Source organism: Pipra filicauda, unplaced genomic scaffold, assembly GCF_003945595.2.
Source record: "Pipra filicauda isolate LSUMZ 115617 unplaced genomic scaffold, ASM394559v2 scaffold1445_size13191_pilon, whole genome shotgun sequence".
NCBI lineage: Eukaryota > Metazoa > Chordata > Aves > Passeriformes > Pipridae > Pipra > Pipra filicauda.
Window position 1 is genome coordinate 1 of NW_024103924.1, and position 9896 is coordinate 9896.

The following is a 9896-nucleotide window of genomic DNA, read 5'->3' on the forward strand; positions in this document are numbered from 1 at the left end:
AATCAACTAAATCGGAGATGTTGTTTCTGGGAGGAAATGGTGCCAAATAAATGCAGAGTTTTGGGTCAGGTTTTGGGATGATTTGGGTCAGGTTTTGGGGTCAGTTTGGGGTCACTTTTTGGGGTGATTGGGGTCAGTTTTGGGTCAGGTTTTGGGATGATTTGGGTCAGGTTTTGGGGTCAGTTTTGGGTCAGCTTTTGGGGTGATTTGGGTCGGTTTTGGGTCAATTTTGGGGGAGCACTGGGTGTTCCTGGGGGTTGTTGGGGAGCACTGGGTGTTTACTGGGGAGCACTGGGAGAGAAGATGAAAAATAAAGAGAATAAAAAATAAACGAAATAAAAAAATGAAACATAAAAAACAAAAGAAAATTAAAAAAAAAAAGGCAAAAAAACTAAAAAGGAAATTAAAATGAAAATGAAATAAAAGAGAAAAAAAAAAAGAAAAAGAAAAAAAAAAAGAAACCCCTTCTTGGGCACCCCGTTTCCTCTCCTCCCGCCCCCCGACCCGTAAATTGCGGGGTCATCACCCCTCAAATGTGAGACGGGGATCCCAAAATGCGGGTGGGGGAACCCCAGGGAGCCGAAAAAGCGGAGGGGGAGCCGCAGTAAGAAAGCGAAGCCGGGCGGTCGGGCGGCGGGGTGGGGGGGGCAGGCAAGGTGGCGACGGCGGCGCGTGCGCAGTCGTTGGCAAGACGCCGGCGATCACGTGGTAATTAAGGGCAGCCAGGAGCGGGACCGGCGACGCATGCGCAGTGGCTCTCGTGACGGTGCAGCGCTCCCCGCTCGAGTTAAGGGCCGGTTCCGGCGGCAGGGCGGGACTAGGCGGTCTCCAACGTCTCTAGCAGCGGGGTGTGTGTGAGGGGGAATACGGAAGATTAGGTTTGGGTGAAAGTACGTCAGATATATAGCGAGGAGGGACGGTAATATTGGGTAAACTTTCGGTAACACCAGGAAGTAGAGAGCGACCGGAGTCCTACAAGGCACACCGCCACGGCAAAGTCGCCAAGCCCAGTAAAGATGGCGGCCGCCAGGACCGGAACGACCACACTAAAGATGGCGGCCCCGGCCCGGAAGTTCGCCCCGCCGCCACACTCAAGATGGCGCCGCCAGGACCGGAACTTAGCCGAGGCCACACTCAAGATGGCGGCGAGAGGCCCCCGCCCTGGCCTCAGAGAGGCGTCTATCCTGTTGCCTGACCTCCGCCGCGACCCGGACCCCCGCCCCGCGCCCGCAGCGCCGTCTCGCCGCGCCGCCTCCCGCTGTGGGGACGGGGCGGGGCGCTCGGCGGCGCCGGGCGCGGGCGGCAGGTTCGCGGGCGGCGGCAGGCACCGGCGCGGGCAGACCCCTCTCGCGCCGCGGCGCGCCGCGCACGCGCGACGATCCCACGCGGTCGCCGTCCTCCCGCCCCGTTCCGCCCCGCCCCGCTCCGCTCCGCTCCCGGTCGGTCCCGCCGTGCCCCGGAGATGCTGTCGGGGCTGCGCCGCCGCCTCCCCCCCCCCCCGGAAGCGACCCACGGCGGCAGATCCGACGTCGGGCTCTGCAGGAGATCGTCGCCGGGGTAAGCGGGGGCCCGGCGGGGGGGCGGCGGCCGCTCTTCTGCCTCTCCCGCGGCCAGCGGGGCCTGCAGGCAGGGGAAGCGACGGGCAGCTTTCTCGCCTCTGCGGAGGAACTTGCACCTGCGTGCCGCCGCAGGGCCGGGTTCGGATGTGCCCTGGCATTGCACACGCACCACACCCCCCCGCGGGGAGGGTCTGCGCTGCCTCGGGGACCCTGTCTGTGCTGCCGGGAGAGAGAAATCCTTTGGGAAGCTGGGCTGGAAACCGCAACTCTGTGAACTGCTCAGCTTTTCCTAGGCAAGGGCAGGTTTTAGGGAAGAAAGGCCCGGACGCGCGAAAGGCGCCGCGGGTCTCGCCAAGGAGGGGGGGGGGGGCGCGCGGCTGCAGTGCCGCTCCCGGCCGTGTCCGCCAGGCGGCGACTGTGAGGCAGGGCCCGGCGCTCGGGGGCGCTCTGGCAAGCGACGCTTGCCCTGGGAAAGCGGCGGGCTTTGGCCACTGCCGGCCTTCCCCCGCAGTGCCCGGGCTGGCCCAGCGCCTGGCAAAACCTCGTAGGGAAAAGGCAAGCAACACCTGCGGTGGTTCTGCCCTTTCTTTAGCCAGGGACTGGAACACAGACAAAATCAAGGGGCTCTTTGACCTGGGCAGGCTCCCAGCATTTTTCAGCCTTCCTTAGCAGGGCATTCTCACCCTCTGAAAAGCTGAAAGGCTTTAACAGCTGGAGACGCGCCTGCAGCTGTGCAGATTAATGTCCTTTCTTTTAGGAAACGAAGGGGAAGTTTTCCTGTTGTGAGCCTAAATACCGAGTCTACTCTGCTTTTTCAATCAGGTGACGAAGCTTATGGAAAAAAAGACCAAAGGCCTCGAGGTGAGTCCATTCTACCCAGTTCTGCTTTTCTGGGATCGGGTTGGGAAAATCACGTGAAATTCTGAAAAGCTTCTCTCCGTGTTTTCTAGTTGTTTTTTCAGCCTTGGTGTAAGTTTCATGTAGAAAAGGGCATAGAATTGTTAGAACAGAGAAACACGACTTTCTCGGGAGAGATGGAAGAAAAGGCTGCTGATTCCAGTTCTGCTTTTCTTGTCTTCTGTTAGACTGTCATTTTCTCTCCCCTACTCTTCAAACAGGCAGCAATTAATTGCTCTGCTGAAGAGTTTGCTGTACTAAGTGTCTGTCAAATCGATGCCTTCAACTCAAGATAGCACCTGCTCCTTAGTTACAAAAAGCTCCTCACAGGAAATTTTCAGGCGTGCCCATAATCCTCCTGGCTGTTTGTTTGGGAGTACAGGGTTTTCTCGTCTGTAACAGAATAGTCGTGGCATTTGCTATGGAATGCTGGTGGCAATCTAGTCAGAAGAGGCCCCCGTGCTTCACTAATTTTGCCTTTTTGTTGTTCAGGGTGACTTCTTCCCAGGGATGTTCTTCTTGACCCCCCGGGGCAAACGGAGGTGTCAGCGTCAGGAGCCATCCTAACTGAGGCCCTGGTAGGTCAGTGCTTTTTGTGTGACCGGACGGTGAAGCTGTCTGTGGGAATGACCTGGCTAGTGCTCGGTGTGGTCCTAATTAAGGTGTCTTTTACTCCGTGTTCCCAGGCTCCCTGTTTCCCTTCGGTCGCCGTGGGTGTGCCGGACGCCTCTGGCAGGACTAACCCCGTGGCTTTTCTGTCCAACGTGCTGTGCTGTGCTGCGTGTGCCTGCAGGTAAGAAAAGCTGGGAGTGCAGTCCCTCTGCTTTGCTTGCTGTGTCTCTTGGGTAGTGATTTTGGAGGGGAATCCCAGAGCGATTTGGTTTGAAGGGGACCTTCAAAGGCCAGCCTGCCTTCCGTGGGCAGGGACACCTTCCGCTCTCATCCCCGGCTGGATGCTCCCAGTCCCGTCCAGCCTGGCCTGGAACACTTGCAGGGATGGGGCAGGCTCAGCTTCCCTGGGCAGTGTGCTCTAATATCTCTGCACTGGCATCCTGAAAAATGTCGTCAGCGTGTTTTGTTCAACGATGGTAAGCAGGACCCGGGTGAAGAGGACATTCTGTTAGGTGCAGAGGGAAATAATTCTCCTTTGAAGCCAAATGGATTCAGATTTGCACGAGTCTTGTCTGCCTTATGTTTGAATTGCTTTCTATTCTAGGCAGTTGTTTTAAATTAAACTTTTATTTTGTGTCTCCCCCCCAGTATCCTGTCCAAGACAAAGCTACCTTTCCTCGTGGGAATGGACCGGCCGGGCTTTGGCAGTCTGGCCCCTCGAAAGCCTTAAGTGACCTCTTCCAACAGGGGAAGACTGAAGCAAGCGGTGCCAGACAGAACTGGAGTTTCTGGAGAATAAAAGCTGGAAGCGTGCCCCCGAAAATCCCCCCGGCTGGTCAGCGGTCTGACTTGCACGGACCGGTGGCCTTGGCCAGGAGCGGTCCTGCGGGAAGCGCCTTTGCCCAGGCTGTAATTTTAATTTCCATTGGATGCTTGGCAAAGCCCCCCTGGGTGAGCCCCAGTGCCTGGCAGGAGCGGAGCGGGCTTCCAGGGAGGTATTCACCTGGTCAGCGGCAGGAGCCATCCTACCTGAGGCCTCGGTGAGTGCTTTTTGTGTGACGGGACAGTGAAGCTGTGGGAATGACCTGGCTAGTGCTCGGTGTGGTCCTAATTAAGGTGTCTTTTACTCCGTGTTCCCAGGCTCCCTGTTTTCCTTCGGTCGCCGTGGGTGTGCCGGACGCCTCTGGCAGGACTAACCCCGTGGCTTTTCTGTCCAACGTGCTGTGCTGTGCTGTGCTGTGCTGTGTGTGCCTGCAGGTAAGAAAAGCTGGGAGTGCAGTCCCTCTGCTTTGCTCGCTGTGTCTCTTGGGGAGCGATTTTGGAGGGGAATCCCAGAGCGATTTGGTTTGAAGGGGACCTTCAAAGGCCAGCCTGCCTTCCGTGGGCAGGGACACCTTCCACTGTCCCCGGTTGCTGCGAGTCCCGTCCAGCCCGGCCTGGAACACTTGCAGGGATGGGGCAGGCTCAGCTTCCCTGGGCAGTGTGCTCTAATATCTCTCCACTGGCATCCTGAAAAATGTCGTCAGCGTGTTTTGTTGGACGCCGGTAAGCAGGACCCGGGTGAAGAGGACATTCTCTGAGGTGCTGGGAGAAGGAGGACTCGTGCGGGCACCTCCAGAGACAGCGGGAACGGGAGCGTGCTGCGGAGAAGGAAAATTCCAGGGGGTGGGTGCCGAGAAATTTGTCCTTCCCTCGCCCTGTGCTCTGCACTCAGCAATGGGTCAAGTGCAGAAGTTTCCTGGGGACCCTGGGAAATGATGCCGGGTCTGCTAAGAAAAGTGGGGCCAAAGGAGCAGGACCTGGGTCTGCGAGCGTGGGAGAAACAAGGGCCGGGTCATCCTCTGCCTCCGGGAGGGAGGGCAGCAGGAAAGGCCACGGACTAAAGCACTGAAGTGCCGTTCCCCAGGGAGCCCCTGCCCAGCACTGAACTTGCTTGTGCACTTGCTGTCCCTTTCCCAGCGGAGCCGAAGCGTCGGGTGCGGGTGCCGGGGGCATGGAGCTGCCAAGGACAAACTGGGAGGGTGTTTGCGAGGGAAGGGGGGAGAAGGAGCTCTTGACGTGCTTTTTTTCCTTCTTCATCCCACAGAATTGCCACGGGAGGAAATACTTCAGAGGGGCTTCCCTCCGGATAAGCCCTGAATGTGCCAGGAGGTTTCAGCCGGGAGGAAAGGCGCTGTGGAAGAAAAGCAGCCTAAAAATAGCCAGCGGGGATCATCAGGTTTTCCAGCCAAGAAGCACAAGGAGAGAGATGAGGGAATGGGGTTCCAATTCCTAATGATTTGGTGGGTGCAGGAATGATTTGTGTGTGTTTTCCAGTGCCTTTTGATTCCTGAGATGGTTTTAAAATGATGGCTTTAGCAATCAACTAAATCGGAGATGTTGTTTCTGGGAGGAAATGGTGCCAAATAAATGCAGAGTTTTGGGTCAGGTTTTGGGATGATTTGGGTCAGGTTTTGGGGTCAGTTTGGGGTCACTGTTTGGGGTGATTGGGGTCAGTTTTGGGTCAGCTTTTGGGATGATTTGGGTCAGGTTTTGGGGTCAGTTTTGGGTCAGCTTTTGGGGTGATTTGGGTCGGTTTTGGGTCAATTTTTGGGGAGCACTGGGTGTTCCTGGGGGTTGTTGGGGAGCACTGGGTGTTTACTGGGGAGCACTGGGAGAGAAGATGAAAAATAAAGAGAATAAAAAATAAACGAAATAAAAAAATGAAACATAAAAAACAAAAGAAAATTAAAAAAAAAAAAAGGCAAAAAAACTAAAAAGGAAATAAAATGAAAATGAAATAAAAGAGAAAAAAAAAAAAGAAAAAAAAAAAGAAACCCCTTCTTGGGCACCCCGTTTCCTCTCCTCCCGCCCCCCGACCCGTAAATTGCGGGGTCATCACCCCTCAAATGTGAGACGGGGATCCCAAAATGCGGGTGGGGGAACCCCAGGGAGCCGAAAAAGCGGAGGGGGAGCCGCAGTAAGAAAGCGAAGCCGGGCGGTCGGGCGGCGGGGTGGGGGGGGCAGGCAAGGTGGCGACGGCGGCGCGTGCGCAGTCGTTGGCAAGACGCCGGCGATCACGTGGTAAGTAAGGGCAGCCAGGAGCGGGACCGGCGACGCATGCGCAGTGGCTCTCGTGGCGGTGCAGCGCTCCCCGCTCGAGTTAAGGGCCGGTTCCGGCGGCAGGGCGGAACTGGCGGTCTCCCGTCTCTGGCGGGGTGTGTGTGGGGGGAATAACGTGAAGATTTTTTGGGGTGAAAGCGCAGAAATTAGCGAGGAGGGCCGGTAATTTGGGTAAACTCGGTCACCGGAAGTAGAGAGCGACCGGAAGTCCTCCAAGGCCCCGGCCCGGCAGTCCGCCAAGCCCACAGTAAAGATGGCGCCGCCAGGACCGGAACGACCACACTAAAGATGGCGGCCCGGCCCGGAAGTTCGCCCCGACGCCACACTCAAGATGGCGCCGCCAGGACCGGAACTTAGCCGAGGCCACACTCAAGATGGCGGCGAGAGGCCCCCGCCCTGGCCTCAGAGAGGCGTCTATCCTGTTGCCTGACCTCCGCCGCGACCCGGACCCCCGCCCCGCGCCCGCAGCGCCGTCTCGCCGCGCCGCTTCCCGCTGTGGGGACGGGGCGGGGCGCTCGGCGGCGCCGGGCGCGGGCGGCAGGTTCGCGGGCGGCGGCAGGCACCGGCGCGGGCAGACCCCTCTCGCGCCGCGGCGCGCCGCGCACGCGCGACGATCTCAGGGGGTCGCCGTCCTCCCGCCCCGTTCCGCCCCGCTCCGCTCCGCTCCCGGTCGGTCCCGCCGTGCCCCGGGGATGCTGTCGGGGCTGCGCCGCCGCCTCCCCCCCCCCCCGGAAGCGACCCACGGCGGCAGATCCGACGTCGGGCTCTGCAGGAGATCGTCGCCGGGGTAAGCGGGGGCCCGGCGGTGGGGCGGCGGCCGCTCTTCTGCCTCTCCCGCGGCCAGCGGGGCCTGCAGGCAGGGGAAGCGACGGGCAGCTTTCTCGCCTCTGCGGAGAAACTTGCACCTGCGTGCCGCCGCAGGGCCGGGTTCGGATGTGCCCTGGCATTGCACACGCACCACACCCCCCCGCGGGGAGGGTCTGCGCTGCCTCGGGGACCCTGTCTGTGCTGCCGGGAGAGAGAAATCCTTTGGGAAGCTGGGCTGGAAACAGCAACTCTGTGCACTGCTCAGCTTTTCCTAGGCAAGGGCAGGTTTTAGGGAAGAAAGGCCCGGACGCGCGAAAGGCGCCGCGGGTCTCGCCAAGGGGGGGGGGGCGCGCGGCTGCAGCGCCGCGCGCGGCTGCCGTGCCGCTCCCGGCCGTGTCCGCCAGGCGGCGACTGTGAGGCAGGGCCCGGCGCTCGGGGGCGCTCTCGCAAGCGACGCTTGCCCTGGGAAAGCGGCGGGCTTTGGCCACTGCCGGCCTTCCCCCGCAGTGCCCGGGCTGGCCCAGCGCCTGGCAAAACCCCGTAGGGAAAAGGCAAGCAACACCTGCGGTGGTTCTGCCCTTTCTTTAGCCAGGGACTGGAACACAGACAAAATCAAGGGGCTCTTTGACCTGGGCAGGCTCCCAGCATTTTTCAGCCTTCCTTAGCAGGGCATTCTCACCCTCTGAAAAGCTGAAAGGCTTTAACAGCTGGAGACGCGCCTGCAGCTGTGCAGATTAATGTCCTTTCTTTTAGGAAACGAAGGGGAAGTTTTCCTGTTGTGAGCCTAAATACCGAGTCTACTCTGCTTTTTCAATCAGGTGACGAAGCTTATGGAAAAAAGACCAAAGGCCTCGAGGTGAGTCCATTCTACCCAGTTCTGCTTTTCTGGGATCGGGTTGGGAAAATCACGTGAAATTCTGAAAAGCTTCTCTCCGTGTTTTCTAGTTGTTTTTTCAGTCTTGGTGTAAGTTTCATGTAGAAAAGGGCATAGAATTGTTAGAACAGAGAAACACGACTTTCTCGGGAGAGATGGAAGAAAAGGCTGCTGATTCCAGTTCTGCTTTTCTTGTCTTCTGGTAGACTGTCATTTTCTCTCCCCTACTGTTCAAACAGGCAGCAATTAATTGCTCTGCTGAAGAGTTTGCTGTACTAAGTGTCTGTCAAATCGATGCCTTCAACTCAAGATAGCACCTGCTCCTTAGTTACAAAAAGCTCCTCACAGGAAATTTTCAGGCGTGCCCATAAACCTCCTGGCTGTTTGTTTGGGAGTACAGGGTTTTCTCGTCTGTAACAGAATAGTCGTGGCATTTGCTATGGAATGCTGGTGGCAATCTAGTCAGAAGAGCCCCCCGTGCTTCACTAATTTTGCCTTTTTGTTGTTCAGGGTGACTTCTTCCCAGGGATGTTCTTCTTGACCCCCCGGGGCAAACGGAGGTGTCAGCGTCAGGAGCCATCCTAACTGAGGCCCTGGTAGGTCAGTGCTTTTTGTGTGACCGGACGGTGAAGCTGTCTGTGGGAATGACCTGGCTAGTGCTCGGTGTGGTCCTAATTAAGGTGTCTTTTACTCCGTGTTCCCAGGCTCCCTCTTTCCCTTCGGTCGCCGTGGGTGTGCCGGACGCCTCTGGCAGGACTAACCCCGTGGCTTTTCTGTCCAACGTGCTGTGCTGTGCTGGGTGTGCCTGCAGGTAAGAAAAGCGGGGAGTGCAGTCCCTCTGCTTTGCTCGCTGTGTCTCTTGGGGAGTGATTTTGGAGGGGAATCCCAGAGCGATTTGGTTTGAAGGGGACCTTCCAAGGCCAGCCTGCCTTCCGTGGGCAGGGACACCTTCCGCTCTCATCCCCGGCTGGATGCTCCCAGTCCCGTCCAGCCTGGCCTGGAACACTTGCAGGGATGGGGCAGGCTCAGCTTCCCTGGGCAGTGTGCTCTAATATCTCTCCACTGGCATCCTGAAAAATGTCGTCAGCGTGTTTTGTTCGACGATGGTAAGCAGGACCCGGGTGAAGAGGACATTCTGTTAGGTGCAGAGGGAAATAATTCTCCGTTGAAGCCAAATGGATTCAGATTTGCACGAGTCTTGTCTGCCTTATGTTTGAATTGCTTTCTATTCTAGGCAGTTGTTTTAAATTAAACTTTTATTTTGTGTCTCCCCCCCAGTATCCTGTCCAAGACAAAGCTACCTTTCCTCGTGGGAATGGACCGGCCGGGCTTTGGCAGTCTGGCCCCTCGAAAGCCTTAAGTGACCTCTTCCAACAGGGGAAGACTGAAGGAAGCGGTGCCAGACAGAACTGGAGTTTCTGGAGAATAAAAGCTGGAAGCGTGCCCCCGAAAATCCCCCCGGCTGGTCAGCGGTCTGACTTGCACGGACCGCTGGCCTTGGCCAGGAGCGGTCCTGCGGGAAGCGCCTTTGCCCAGGCTGTAATTTTAATTTCCATTGGATGCTTGGCAAAGCCCCCCTGGGTGAGCCCCAGTGCCGGGCAGGAGCGGAGCGGGCTTCCAGGGAGGTATTCACCTGGTCAGCGGCAGGAGCCATCCTACCTGAGGCCTCGGTGAGTGCTTTTTGTGTGACTGGACAGTGAAGCTGTGGGAATGACCTGGCTAGTGCTCGGTGTGGTCCTAATTAAGGTGTCTTTTACTCCGTGTTCCCAGGCTCCCTGTTTTCCTTCGGTCGCCGTGGGTGTGCCGGACGCCTCTGGCAGGACTAACCCCGTGGCTTTTCTGTCCAACGTGCTGTGCTGTGCTGTGCTGTGCTGTGTGTGCCTGCAGGTAAGAAAAGCTGGGAGTGCAGTCCCTCTGCTTTGCTCGCTGTGTCTCTTGGGGAGCGATTTTGGAGGGGAATCCCAGAGCGATTTGGTTTGAAGGGGCCCTTCAAAGGCCAGCCTGCCTTCCGTGGGCAGGGACACCTTCCACTGTCCCCGGTTGCT

The 9896-nt window shown here is 58.0% G+C and overlaps 2 long non-coding RNA genes across 6 annotated transcripts; both read left to right on the forward strand.

The window, feature by feature from the left end:
* The first annotated feature begins 1453 nt into the window (after positions 1 to 1453).
* On the forward strand, positions 1454 to 4249 carry LOC113992262. Of its 4 annotated transcripts, none has more exons than XR_005562543.1 (4): positions 1454 to 1557; positions 2382 to 2420; positions 2949 to 3038; positions 4209 to 4249. It is a non-coding gene; the product is annotated as an uncharacterized LOC113992262 (long non-coding RNA). The 4 variants fall into 4 exon arrangements; XR_005562542.1 differs by having other exon boundaries at positions 2949 to 3034; positions 4209 to 4247; XR_005562541.1 differs by lacking the exon at positions 4209 to 4249 and adding an exon at positions 3143 to 3182.
* A 2611-nt stretch (positions 4250 to 6860) lies between these two features.
* LOC120322703 lies at positions 6861 to 8600 on the forward strand. Of its 2 annotated transcripts, none has more exons than XR_005562544.1 (4): positions 6861 to 6957; positions 7796 to 7833; positions 8362 to 8447; positions 8556 to 8600. It is a non-coding gene; the product is annotated as an uncharacterized LOC120322703 (long non-coding RNA). The 2 variants fall into 2 exon arrangements; XR_005562545.1 differs by having other exon boundaries at positions 8362 to 8451; positions 8556 to 8596.
* The last annotated feature ends 1296 nt before the right edge of the window (positions 8601 to 9896 follow it).